At 35.5% G+C, this 15,068-nt stretch overlaps 1 protein-coding gene across 1 annotated transcript in view; it reads right to left on the bottom strand.

Annotated features, from left to right (window-relative positions):
• The window catches only part of ARID1B (AT-rich interaction domain 1B), a 574,571-nt gene that overhangs the window by 237,829 nt on the left and 321,674 nt on the right, over positions 1-15,068 (bottom strand).

Below are 15,068 nucleotides of genomic sequence, written 5' to 3'. Positions count from 1 at the left end.
TTCAACTACAAGAAAATAGCGATACATGATGGAAAAGAGCAAGGGAAAAAGGCAACAAAACAAATACAAAGGTTTTAAAAGTATCTGGGGAAGACAGGGTGGGGTGGAGTAATAATATTCAGATTGTTGCTGGCTTCATCGTTAGTTTTAAACCTCTTAAAGTAAGGCATTTGTGGAGATGTTTAAGGACAAGGCACACAAGTCTATCCAACGTATCTTGCTATAAAATGAAACTGTATTCCTTCTTTGGGAAAGCAAATACAGAAAGAAAAATCACCCTAAAAAGATTGTCATCCAGTGTGAAGGTAAAGGGGTCAAAAGGAAATGAGGAAACAAATAGTATTCTCCAACGGCTTTCCTGAAAGTGAGGAGCATCCACCAGCACCTGGCACCTGATAAAGAACTGGTATGAAAACAACAGGAACACAGGTCAGGTTCTGAGAAGAGGAACAGCCTTCTGATGAAAAGCATGATGCTGATACCAAATATGATTTCAAGTTAAACCCTGAAATGTTGGATCAATTATAGTAAAAAATCATTCTAAGATTCACTGGCAGCACCTCTGTTCACTTCGATTTCTAAAACTATCAGATTTAGACACAGAGTCCCACTAAAGACTTTCAGTTTAAGAAAAGAAAGGAAAAGGGGGGGGGGGGGGGACGACGACCATTTGCATATGCATAAATTTCTAAACTCCCATCTTTCCCCAACACTAGGTTACTAATCTCAAATGCTTTTTACATTAAAACCTCTAATCAATATTGAAGACATTAATTAAAGGGAAAACACAAACAAATTAGCTGGATCTTTACTGTAATTATTCTATGACATCTGGTCATAGGCCATCATACCTCAGCTTAGGTGCACGCACCCCCGACGTGATATTTCAATAAACAGACAATTATTTTAAACATGTATTAATGTTTGCAAAAAGTCATCTGTAGTGTTAGTTTTGCATTTACTTAAGATATTACAAGATGTCAAAGTAACAAGAAAATTCAACAATAAACAGAAATCTATGTAAAGACGTGGCTTTAATATATTTGACAACATGAGATGATTAGCAAAGAGGCTTTCAAATGGACTTTAGAGTGTGGCTATTACCTTACATAATGGCAGACCCTGGGGATGGGAGGAAATCAGTGGAACTCAAAATGTCACCCTCAACCTCAGCTCCAAATTCTATCTCTAGCAGAGTTCAAAGAGGAGTTGTGAAATTCCTAGATATTATACTTTTAAACCAATTTAATTAAAGCAACTTTAAATTTTTTTTGTTTTATTCAAAAGCAATGATTAAATACACATGCACTCTAGATCAGTATCTTTTTTATTACCACTCTGTAAGATTTTACATTCAACACCTGCAGAAAATCAACTGAGTTCAAAAATATAGACTGACCTTAGCTTAATATTAAGGAATGATCAGTATCATACAATAGTCAAGTTGGATCTAAGAGCATTTTTACCTACACTGGAAGGAATCCCCCTCTAGTGGGCGTGAGAGAGTATTTCAACCTTCATATAAAATTGTCAGGTACTCAACTTATTAGCAACAGAACCAGCTAAGCTTTTCTGCTCCTTTGATCATAAACTTGATATTAAAAAAAAAAAGGAAAATTGATTACTGTTTAACATTTCATGAACACACAAAAAAGAGTTAGATGAGAAATTCCTACATATAAACTAGAAGCACTCTGGTGTTAACATGATGGGATTTTAGTTACTAATTAATCAACCACCACCACCAAATTTAATTTGGCAAAAAGTAATCATATGTTTAGGTTAAAATGAGAATGAACAACTGGAAAAAATTAATACATTCTCGGAGGAGATATTTAATAATTGACTAAGTAGATATAGTGTTAATATCAAATGCTAATTATCTGCCTCCAATATACTCTACATTTACCAAGACTAAATTTCTCAAAAGAAAAGTCCTCACTTATTAACAAAAAGTTTCTGGATATATATTACATGCAAAGCATTGTGCTTAATGTTCGTAGGAGATAAAAAAAGAGATGTGTTTCACTAAAATATTACATCCTGAGTGAAATGTACTTAGAACCTAACATTCATTTAAAAAAAATTCAAATTCATAAATTCACAGTATCATTTTTTTCAACTTCAGTTTGTGGTATAAGTGGATGATTAAATCATCAGGGGAAAAAACAGCTTTTATAAAATGTAAAATTAGGACATAATACCTAGTCTTTCCTTTCTCCATACAGATGATGTAACAAATGTAAAGATGAATTTCAATACCCTCACTAAAACTTACTTGACCTCAACAGGAGAGAAGATAAACTTTTCAAGGGGTTATAAAGATAAAGAAGAGTGAAGGGACAAGTTAAGGAATACAGAGTATAAACTTCTTACATCCAGATAGAAGACTCTTTCCATTAAATCTCACTTATTTCAAATGATGCTAGAATCAACACTTTACATTGAGGAACTAACTGGATTTCAACGGTATAGACCTTCTCAGTTATTAAATCACTGTTTGAATTTAAATCTGAAAAGTTCAGCAGCAGCTAAGCCACTGCCAGTTCTGTCACTATCCAAGCAGCTAATTGGCTTCTCTTTCTCTCTCTCCCAATTATCCTAAACCCTACCTCCACCAAAAATAAAAACAAAATCACCTTAATTACCAAACATTCTATTAAGAGAAAAAGAAAACACAGATTCATGAATTTGGGAAATGAAACGGACTGCACTTTTTTCTTACCTGAATCACTTTCAAACTTTTTGTAAAAGCACGCAATTAGCACCATTTTCATTAAAATAAAATTCTAAAAAGCCAAACTTATGTTCCATTTTAATAAAAAAATTATAAAATCAAGATCATGGTCACAAAAAGAGGATTTCAAGTAACACAATTATAATCATTATGAGAATTTTAACCTTATTCACTGAAATTTTGATTTGCAATACAAATCAAAACCACATTATCCCATTTTCTCAAAACATATTAGCAAACATGAACAATTTTGATGAATTACAATAATGATAAAGGTGTAGGGAATCAGGCACCCCAAATTATACTCTTCCACTGCTGATTAATGTTCTCATATGTTTACAATGGAATAACGTCCAGTTTGGCAATATCCATCAAAAATGCAAATGCATATGATTAGGTATTAATCAAACAATTAACACTGATATTTAAGCGTAAAAATACAGATTTATAAGGATGTTACTGGAGCTTGTTAGAGTAAAAAGCTGAAATGTCCAACAACAAGGAAATGTTTTAATAAATGAGCACAAACAACATATATAATATATATATATAAGCCACTTTTAAAAAGAACATGGTAGGGCGGGCCACGGTGGTTCAGCAGGCAAGAATGCTTGCCTGACATGCCAGAGGACCCGGGTTCACTTCCCGGTACCTGCCCATATTAAAAAAAAAAAAGATGGTACATCTGTGTGTACAGATGAAGAAAGGTTTCTATGATTTATTAACTGAAAAGAATCAGAGCGTGTGTAGTAAGCTCACCTGCGGCGCATTTTTTTTTTTTAAAGCGGTGGTTAGTCATATGCTGGATATAACATTTCTGGAAAAACATTCAAGAAACACATCAGCATCAGTGATTGCCTGAAGGGAGAGAAACTTAATTTTCATTGTATTTTCTCTTAAAATTTAAGAAAATTTTCACCAAGTACATGTGTTTTGTTATTTGTGCCAATAATCACAGCACAAATTGCTCAATGCCAACAGAAATCATAGGAATGCAACTAAACTTATCTTCTAAGTTAGAAAAAATCAACAATACAGTAGTCAGTGTTTGTGTGTCCAACTTTGTGGTGGGTATGTAAATGAGAAGATCGGCCCCAGAAACAGTTTTCCAGTATATATTAATAGCTTCAAACACTTGCCCATCTTCTAGAGAAATCTAGATAAAGGAGATAATTTGTGATCTACCACTTACATATTAACCGTTGAAACAAAGAAAAAGAAGGAAAAAACTTGAATGTACAAAATTAGGGATGGTTAAAGTACAGTATATTCATATGAGACCATTATATAATCATGTAAAAGTCAGTTTTCAAGAATGACTTTATAACATAGGAAACGTTTAAAAAATATTAGATTAGAAAGCAGAATAAAAAACCCAGAAATTTGACATTTAAAATATTAAGTTTTATCCATTTTTTCTTCGTGGCTTCTAGAATTTGTGCCATGCTGGAAAATGTCTGCCTCTTCCAATATCTTAAAATTATTCACTCCTGTTTTCTTTCAAATACATTTGACTTTTTTTTTTTTTAACATTTATGTATTTGCTCCATTTACAATTTATTTACAGAATATGGAAAGGAAGTGACTCTTTTAATTTTCCATTTGAGTAACTGTAATGGAGAATACATTATTTTCTCTAGTGATTAGAGGTACCATCTCTTTACCATAATTAAGCTTAAAATGATATAAATTTTGCCTCCAATTCCAGGCAGGGATGGAAAAGGTAAAATTACCCAAATGAGGTATTCAACCCAGAGGGCAATGGGAATGAGGAGAGGACTGATAATAATTAACAAGAACCTGATTGAATTTGCAGATACAATAATATTTCTCCACAAATAAATTACTAAGAATTTAGATGTTCTTGTAGAAAATAATTCTTGTGTACAATGCTGTTCAAGGGATAAAAATAATATTCTATTTAGAATATTTGCTGTGCTATCCTGATTGGGCCAAAAAGGCCAACATATATCATCTAGAAACTACTCCATTAAGCATACTTTTACCTACATTAAGTAGGAAAAGGGGACATAAGTAACTGCTCTCCAAAACCATGTCCCAAGATTTATGATAATTTATACTGCAGGATAAGCATCTCTCTGATATGCACACACATACCTAAAACTGGGTTTCAAAGTTTTAATTCTGGCAAGCAAGGAAGTTGGTCTGACATTTTATTACATCACTGTTATCATTATTATTATTGTTTTGCCTATTTTTTGTATTTTTGTAATTCATTAAAAAATGAAATGCCTTTAAAAAAAACATTTAAAAACCTTGTCAGTAATCCTTTTGTACTTATTAATTCTCCTTATTCTCCTTATTATCATGTACAGACAACATGACAGCTTAAGGACACAGCTTACTACAACTGCTCAGTATTTGGTTAGCTGATAATAGAAGGAACACAATGATGTCTCATACTGTTAAATGCTGCTGAGTAGAACAACCATTCTCTCACTGTAGTTAAAATTAACTAAAGAGATGTCTTTATATAGGGACCAAATACATTTTTTAACAATAATTTTAAAAATCCATGCAATCAAAAAACATTTATGTTTAATATTGTGTAACATGATTTCAAGACAAAAAACTGCACTATTATAATTATGCTGTTCATCATAAGTATTATGCTCACATTATCTCCTAGAACAGAATTTTAGTTGTGTCTTCACATCCTAGGCTGCTAAATTTAAAACAAAGATTGTCAGAGGTTGTGGTCATTCCCCTCTTTCTAATTATGCTCTCTGACTTATTATGATATCTTGGCTTTGGGTTCATTGAAGTGGTAAAAGGATGCCTGTCAAAGATTCATGGAATGGCTCAAAAAAAGAGCCTGCATGTGGTACAGAGTTGGCAAAAACAGACACCTCTATGCAATGTGACTTCTTTAGCATCATCCATAAAAAAGTAGAGCTTGTTTCTCTACCCCTTCAATTTTAGCTGGACTTGTGACTTGTTTGGATCAACAGAAAGCAGAAGCAGAAATGATACTGTGCCAGTTCCAAGTGTAGGACTCAAAAGGTAATTCACACTTCTAAACATTCTCATGAAAATTACGCCGGCCACCTTGAGACCAAGCCTAGAATAAGTTTACTGGATGACAAGAGACACATGGTCCCATTGCCATACCACCCAAGCTAAGGAGCCAGCCAACTCTCAGAAGCAAAGTCTCAGTTTTTTAGCAGTGGACTGAACAGGGGAGCACCAACCCAGCAGAGACCAGAAGAACTTCAGCTGAGCCCAGACAAAATGGTCAAACTGTAGAATTATGAGCTAAATAAACAGTTATTGTCCCAACAACAAGTTATGGGTTGTTTTATATGCAGCAAAAGCTATCTGATGCATTGTACAACTCTAAATATAATAACTCTAGGAATCATATATTTATCTGCAGAGTTCCTGACAATAAATACCAGCACAGTTCCTGAAAATAATAGCATGATTCTAAAGTCTGTTCTAAAGCACTTGTAGCCTTTAAGCAGCTAAGTTCCTCCTCCATCTCCAATCCCTACTTAAAACTCTGTAAAGGCTTCCCAACCGCAAAATAAAAATGTCAGTTCTTTACTATTGTCTACAAGAAGCTAAACAATATAGCTCTTGCTTACCTTACTGCTGGTGATTAAATCACATTCCATGCAATAGACATGTTCAAATCTTAATATGTGTTCCTGTAGCGTGAACCCCATTTGTAAATAGGACCATTTGAAGATATTATTTAAGGAGTAGCAAAAATGAATCAGGGTGGGTCTTAATCTGCAGGACTGGATGTGTTATAAAGAGGAAATTCAGAAATAGTCAGAAGCAGCCAAAAGTCTGAAAAAGCCAGATAGGAGAGATAGACTGCCAGATGACATGACAGAGGATTGCCAGTAGCAGAACCCTACAGACCCCAGGACATACACAGCCATACTGCCATCCTGACTGTGGACTTCGAGTCTTTCCAACTGTGAAAACATAAATGCTTGTTGTTTAAGCTAGCCACTGTGTAATATTTGTCACAGCAACTCTGGCAGACTAAAACACTCACTGATTCCAAGTCCCATCATTCTCCCCCATTCACAACGCTTTAGCTGTAGTGGATTTCTTTGTTCCTCAAACTGGCCCCTTCTCATCTTAGGTTTTTGCACTTACTGCTTCCTTCTCCTGAAACACCCTGGTACTAGATTTTCCTATTTCTGATCCTTTCATATATTCCAGCCTCAGCTTAAACATCACCTACTAATGTCACTCTCCCTTCTCTTGTATTGCCAGCTGAAATTTTCTTTATTCATTTGTTCGTATTTCTCTCCTCACTAACATGTAAATTTCACATGTTAACGTAGCTCAAATTATCTTGTTCATGTTGTATGTCTCCTACCTAGAAGAGTGCCTGACAGAGAAGTGGAAGCTCAATAAATATTTTTTGGATGATTTTTTAAGTATTTATGAATGAACATACTGAAAACTCTATAACACAAAAAATGGAAAACATGTTTATAAACCCAAATATGACTAGACTCATTATGAGAAAGGTGTAGATACATCAAAATTTAAAACATATCCCACCTATAAACTATATATATTAAAGTCTTATGTACTATTTGCCTTATACAAAATCATGTTATCTACTTTAAAAAAAGATCTAAAACCAAACCAATAAACTTGTTTCACCATACTTAATGATGATACTTAAAAGTATTCACCTCTTTAGTCAAGACAGAACTTGACATTCCTTAAAAGGATTAGGCCTTTTAAACTAGTGCTACCAAGGCAAGTATTGTTGCTCAAAGATAGAACTTTTCTACCCATTTCCTGAGTAAGTTCCGGGAGCTTTTCTGCCCAAAAAAGCATAATGACTTCTTTATACCTTTAGAATTATACCAAGAAATGACTACAGTTCAACTACAGTAAAAATTTTATTAAGAATACAGTCTTTAAAAATAAATTTCATTAAAACTTGAGCTTATTTGGGTGACTGGCCACAGCACAACAGATGGGAAGAATGTCCTGCCCATGCCAAAGGTCATCACTGTGAAGAAGACTCATGGGCCTACATGCTACTGAGGACTAGTGGCACTTAGAAGGCTGATGTGGTCAGTGTTATACCTGCTCCAATGCCCATCACCTTGAGTAGAAAAGGAACCCATCAAGTGTATTCCCATCAGGTATATTATTGACACACCTGTAGATTAACTAATCAAGTCTATAATTTCACTCTTTTTTAAGAAATATGGCTATGGAATCATGAAAAATAGAAACCAAATATATTTATCTATTCCGGATTTCATTTGAATTTTTCAGCACAACAAATATATATATAAGTAATGTAGATTAGTAAACAAAACTTCAAAAGTAGACTACTTCACATAAAAGCAATGCTTATCACGATTGCTTTCATATTTTTTTACATCTTTTAGTAAAACATATTTTATTAAAGTAGAAAATACATAGTAAAACACTAACATTTATTGTATTATCATCTCTTATGTGCTTGCTTTTTCTATACACTGCAAATTAGCACCTATATTTATTAAGATGTTCTCTAATTATTCATAAGTTCAGGAAATTTGACAAAGGAAAATAACTACTATCTAGACATTGAAGGCCTGCTAAAAAATTTTTTGTGATCATCATTTCTTACTACATTTGCATCGATTTAGGAAAAGAACTAGCAAAACAACAGAAAAAGATATAGAATGTTAATATAGAGAAAAAAATAAAAATAATAATAGTAAAAAAAAGGAAAAAGAAAAAAAAGACAGACAGACAAAAAAAGGAAAAAAAATTTTTTTGTGCACACTAAATAGGTAGTGATTAAACAAAACTTTAGTCATATTCTAAATATTTATCTTTTATCACGTACTTTCATTCCATCATAGTTGAATATTATTTTAAGCAATACTTACCTTTTTGCACAAGCATTCACTCATTCCTATATATAACTCACAAAGTTTGCCAAATTTACTATACTACAGTTTGATAAATTCAAATGCCCTAAAAACATAAGCCAATAATATAGACTCTCCCTTTTTCCTAATTTTAAAAATTTCATAAAATGGATCATTCTGCATTTTAAAAACATCCAGGTAAATTAATTAAAGTACTAGTTAACCATATTTATCTTCCCCTCTCTCTCAGGCCCACCCCATCATTAAGGTTAGCACAGAGAAGCAAGCTGAGAATTGCTATAGAATCATTATGTACAAGAGATATTATAGATATATAAGCTATGCTGACCAACAGATAAAGGCTATTTAAAGGTTAATTACTGTATTTAAGGATACAAGGTGCAACAAAGATTAACCTTAACTATTTAGATGAGAATTGAAAGGTGTTTTACAAACAAACACATTTTTAGATCAATAAATTAAGCTTCTACTATTAGAAAATTCGTTATTTGTACATTATTATTACATTATTATGTCATTGGTTTTCTTTTCTACGGACCTTTTCGCTGTACAAATTTTCCTGGCCCCAGAACTCTGTCACCCTCTGAGTCTGGAGATTAAAGTATATCTTTAAAGCCCTTTAAAGTTTAAATTACATTTCTAGGACAATTTTGATTATCAAGTTGGAATGGAAAGGCAACTCAAATAAAGGGAGAGAAAGACCATAAGATTAGGTATACTAAAAGTTAACACAGAAGCTTTACCTGTCACCTTAAAGTGTATTTTTGTTTTGGATCTGACTTATTTTGAAAAACCTACCTATTTAGTTAGATAAATAACTGCAAAGTTAAAAAAAGATGTTTCAAGTAAGACAATCATGTTTTTATTTTAATTCTTTTCATATTTCCCTAATGTGCTGTTATCCAAAAGAACCTCAACTAAACTGTCTCTACTATATTCATGTTACTTCCTTTTCTCTCTTTTTAATAACTATTTAAAAACTATTTAATACAGCCTTACCTGCTAATGACAACAACAAAAATTAAGAACTCAGAATATAATTATGTGAAGGAAACTATCTGAAGCGAGTACAGGAAGTCTTGCAAGAGGCACATTTAGGAAAAGGAGCTGATATTCTCAGAGCAGCATACCAAAAGAATGACCCTCTGCGTCACCACTATTCCATTCTGCCTCTTGACCTTTCTCCAACACAGCATATCTTCCAAAGGAAAGAAAATAAAAGAAGGCTTCAAAAATAGACGTTAGTTGTGTGAAAATGCTATGCTATGAAGTTTAGTTTACAATGTCATTAAAAATTTAAAAACGAACATTAATTTTCTAGAATAAAAGGTCTCAAACATCTTGTCTCTAAAGAATCTCCCAGTCTTGACCATTCTTCAAGAATCAATAAATCAAGAGATGGGTAGTTTAGCCCCAGAAAAGTCAGTGAGATAATTATGAACACTCATCTGCCCAGAATCGGGCATCTGAGGACATCTGCAGCTCAGGTCAGACACAAAGCAATGAATAATGCCCAGGGAGCTATACCACTAAGCTGCTAGATGGCTGGTCCAAAGGAGAAGATAGCCACACACTTAGTTAGTGATGCTTATTTGAAAAAGCAAGAGCCCTTGAGCTGTAACAGCTTTATTAAGAAAAACTACTTCATACCAGGGGGTAGGTCTTAATATTATATAATAGCTACTTTCGAAAATACTAGTGACATTTGATTACTGTATTCCTCTGAAGAATAAGTCAGCCAAACACAGAAAAAGAGGAGGAATCCACTAGTTACACCACGGACAGTATTACTATTTGGCAAAACAAGAGATAAGTAATTCGTGTGTTTCCATGACAGAAAAAATAAAAAGGTGTATGTGTGTGGGGTATTGTCATAGAAGGGAAATTATTTTTAAAAACCTACTCCAGCAAATTAATACAGCTACATTGGAAAGCAGCTTCGCAGTTACTTAAAGGCAAACTTTTTTACCCTAGGATCCAGCATTTTTTCTTCCAAATCTTTATATACAAGAACGTATATATTCACAATAAAATTTGTACTGGAATGTTTACAAAGGTTTTATTCATAATTTCAAAAAAACTAAAAACAATCCAAGTGTCCTTCAATTAACAAACTACGGAACATCCATGCAATGAAATACTACTCATCACTAAAAAAGGAATAAACTACATCTGGACAACAGCATGGATTAATCTCAAGTATAGTACCCGAAGTAGAAGTAGCCAGACTCTGGCTGCTACTGTTTGATTTCATCTACATAACATTCTGGGACAGGCAAAACCATAAAGAAGTAGAAGTAGCCAGACTCTGGCTGCTACTGTTTGATTTCATCTACATAACATTCTGGGACAGGCAAAACCATAAAGAAGTAGAAGTAGCCAGACTCTGGCTGCTACTGTTTGATTTCTTCTACATAACATTCTGGGACAGGCAAAACCATAAAGAAAGAAAACAGATCAGTATTGGCCAGAAGCTGGGGGTCGGGAGGTGGGGTCTCACTACAAAGGAGCAAGAAGAAACTTTTGGGGTAACAGAAGTGTTTTATATCTTGTTGTAGTTAGTAGTGATTACATAACTGTATTCATTTTCAAAACCCACAGAATTATACACTAAACCTGTCCAGGAATAAAAGGCCTAACACTCAATCAAAACAATGCTATTCTTTATGCATTATCATATTTTGCATTTCAAAAACATAGCCTATAACCTGCATGGTGATCTATACTGCTTAGAAAAATGTTACCTTTGCCAAATATATAGACAAGAATTCAAACAATATTCTATAGTTTCTCTTCTTCAAAATGCCTTTCTATTGTATAGCGTATGTTCTAGTCTGCAAGCTGCCAGAATGCAATATACCAGACACAAAATGGCTTTTATAGGGGAATTTATTAAGTTGCAAGTTTACAGTTCTAAGGCTGTGAAAACGTCCAAATTAAGGCAAGGCTATGAAAATGTCCAAATTAAGGCACCAACAAGGAGTTATCTTCACTCAGGAAAGGTCAATGAAGCTCAGAGTTTCTCTCTCAGCTAGAAGGGCACATGGCCACATCTGTCTGCTAGCATTCTATTCTCCCCAGGGTTCTCCTTTCATTAAGCTCCCCCAGGGAAACTTTTCTTGTTCTTCTCCAAAGGTCTCTCTGGCTGAGTGGGCTCTAAAGCTTTTTCCAAAATGGTTCCCTCTTAAAGGGCTCCAGTAAGCAACCCTACCTTGAATGGGTGGAGACACATCTTCATGGAACCTATCTAATCTAAAGTTACCACCCACAAGTGGGTGGGTCACATCTCCATGGAAATAATAAAAAAGATCCCACCCAGCAATATTGAATGAGAATTAAAGGACATAGCTTTTCTGGGGTATACAATATTCAAACCAGCACAGCACACTTTCACACATTTTTTCCCTTAAAAAAGTGTTTCAAAATACAAAACTGAAATTTTCCAATTGATAATTCCTAGAGATTTCTGCAAGATTTTGGAATTGCTAGATTTTTCTAAATAGGATAGGGAATTCTTGAGATTTTTGGAATGGTGTGGGTTCCTTTTTGAAGCTTGAAAGGGATAATTTGTTATTTGGTAATTCTTTATTATTTAATACAAGTGCATATAAATTTCAACTTTAACATGAAAACAAGCAAGTCAACTTAAAATCAAAGCTACAACCAACACTAAACTTAAGGTAGTGTGTACGAGTTCAGATACGAAGATATGATACAACCTTCAGATCTGAAGCATGACACTTATAAAAGTATTTTAAAGTACAATTTTTTAAAATTCAATACTAAAAATCTGTTCTTAAATGACCACATGCATACATCTGGTAAGTTAGTCCATTAACTAAAGAATATGCACTGGAAAATTCAGCGTACTGAACTTATACCATGAAACTCCTTTGCTCTAAAGAATGTAGCAGCAAAAGGCTTGAGCCATAGTCTTAAGCTTAAAAACCAAGGTATTTAATGTTTGATTGAAACACCAACTCCCAGTAGGTCTTTTCAACACCTATACATTAACTAGACTCTGTTTTTTCATGTAAATACTTTATAATCTTTTTCACAAAAAGGATGCTTCCAAAATAGTCATGGGCACATGCATTTTATTATGTTTAGAAACCCATCACTAGCCACTCTGGCAGTAATATTCATTTGTGACATGTTTTATCAAGAGTTTATAAACTGTCCCAAGCATTCCCAGCGGATGAACTGAATTTCTGTCTAGACTAGTATTTCCCAACTAGGGATGATTCGGATACCCGCTCCCTATAGGATAGAAACACTGGAGACATTTTGGGCTGTCACAGCTGGAGGTGGGGGTCACTACTGGCATCTAGTGGGTAGATCCTACATTACACAGCTCAGCCCCTTAACAACAGTGAAGTCTCTAGCCCCAAATGTTAATAGGTTGACAAAACCTGTTCCAGACATGGAAAATCCCATCTACTGGTTTTCCAAAGCATAAACACAGAAGACCGTGATTCAGTCACTTCATTAACAAGAACATATCTAATATTCACAAACCTAGGGAGTTAAAAGCCTGCTAATGTTAAACTCATTAAGATGCAACAATTTAACCTAAACACAAGATTGTGGGTCAAACCAAAAAGGAACTGCTAACCTTAGTCCACAGACAGTGAACTATGAGTGTTTGCTCCTCCCACTTGCTTTAATGTGAAGAACAATAGCATTTCCTGGTATATAAACCACGCTTTTTCACAAAATACTGCTAGAGTTCTGGATATAACTAAATTAAAAGTGGGACTGGTCAAGTGTCACCAGAAAGCAACAAGGATCAAGGTGAGAAATGTCCCTGCCACAATCTATTTTTATAAAATCATGTTACACAATAAAAACACACAAATAGCTATGTGAAAATACTATGCACATTCACATTCACAGTAAACATTCTAAAATATAAACGCAAACAGGAACTTCAAGGTTTTTCAAGTCCATTATTCTTATATTTGTCAAAACACTTATTTCTTACCCTCCAACTCTACATCAATACACTAGCTCAAAACTATACTCCTATGACATACCACTTAATTTCTCCAGAATTTCGAAATTGAACTGATGCGGAATGTGACTTAAAAAAACAAAACTCAGGTGTACCACATAGTAAGCTATTTGAGTGAGTGGTATCAAAACAGAGTAAACCAACTTTAGAAATCATATAATCTGTGGAGTGGGATAAAATGGAGTTTAAAAACCAAATTGATCACAATTGATTACTACTGGTTGATTAAATGTGTCTTGATTAATCCAGTATAGTTTATGTATTAATGTTTTACTTACTTGAAACAGTCCTCAAAAGTCTCTAGATTCCACATTCTAACTAAAATGCACACAGAAAGTGACCAACGAGAGCACTTTATAATCCCTAGATCTTCACAACAGAGAAAGGCTGAGAAGAAGCAAAAGGCAATATTCGAAAAAAAGGCTCTTTAGAATTTAATTAAGGGGGATACTTCCCAAGGTTAGACTTTTCTTCTCAGCTTTGTAAAAAATGCCTTGACCAATTTTCCCACCAAAGAGTGATCAGCATGCACTCGGCTCTGAGAAGCAACTTGCTACCCCAGCAAATCCCAGCTGCGCCAGCATGCATGCGTCCCTCTCCGTGAAGCTCAGAGCTCAAAAGGCAGCCAATAGCCGATAGGTCGCTGCCCCCACTCCCATCCCTCCCCAGTAACTGGGACCCAGTGCTTCCCCCGCTCTTGGGGCTCGAGCACATGCTTCTCGCGACGACTCCTCCCGCCCTGGCCCCGCCCCAGCTCTAGCTCCAGCTAAGTGTTCCCACCCCTTGCTTCCTCCCCGAGCTTTCCTGCTTTTCTACCGGCAGGCATTTTACGCAAAATGAGTTGCAACTCGTCCAGCCTTGGGAGGGGTGGTGGTTTTGTTTTCTGTTTTGGAGGGGGAATGAAAAGACGTAAGGAGGAGGGGAAGAGGAAGAGACACGCACCTAACGGAGTAGGGGTAAAACAAGAAAAGGCTTTAGCACGCCAAATGGGGAGAATTAAGCCATTACGGGTAGAAGTGTGGCTAGAGGTGGCACAAGAAAACGCTCGTGACCCTACTAGCTGGAGTGTTTATTTAAATGTCAAGCTGCGTCAGCAGAAACTTCACAAAAAGGTGTTTCCATGTACCCAGCCAGGCCCCTCCTATCCAGGCCTGATTCCAGAGCTCCACAAACAACTTGGGGACGAGGCAGATGCCTCCTATGGAGGAGGGCCTGGGGACGACAAGGGCTGTGCTAGTGGGACCTGCTCTCTAGGGTCGCGACGGCAGAAGCCGAGCGGGGGTGGGAGGTGTAGGGAGGCAAGCACAAGGCCCTGGGGTCCGCCTCTAAGCTCTCCTTGGCGCCGGCCACAAAGAGGGCTTGTGCGCGCCGGGGCCGCCTGGCTGGGATCTGCGCGCCGCAGCTGCTGTTTCTGAGGAAACAGGGC

The sequence above is a fragment of the Tamandua tetradactyla genome, chromosome 2 (assembly GCF_023851605.1).
Source record: "Tamandua tetradactyla isolate mTamTet1 chromosome 2, mTamTet1.pri, whole genome shotgun sequence".
Classification (NCBI taxonomy): Eukaryota; Metazoa; Chordata; class Mammalia; order Pilosa; family Myrmecophagidae; genus Tamandua; species Tamandua tetradactyla.
The sequence above is the reverse complement of the archived record's forward strand: the minus strand, read 5'-3'. Positions and strand labels throughout refer to the sequence as shown.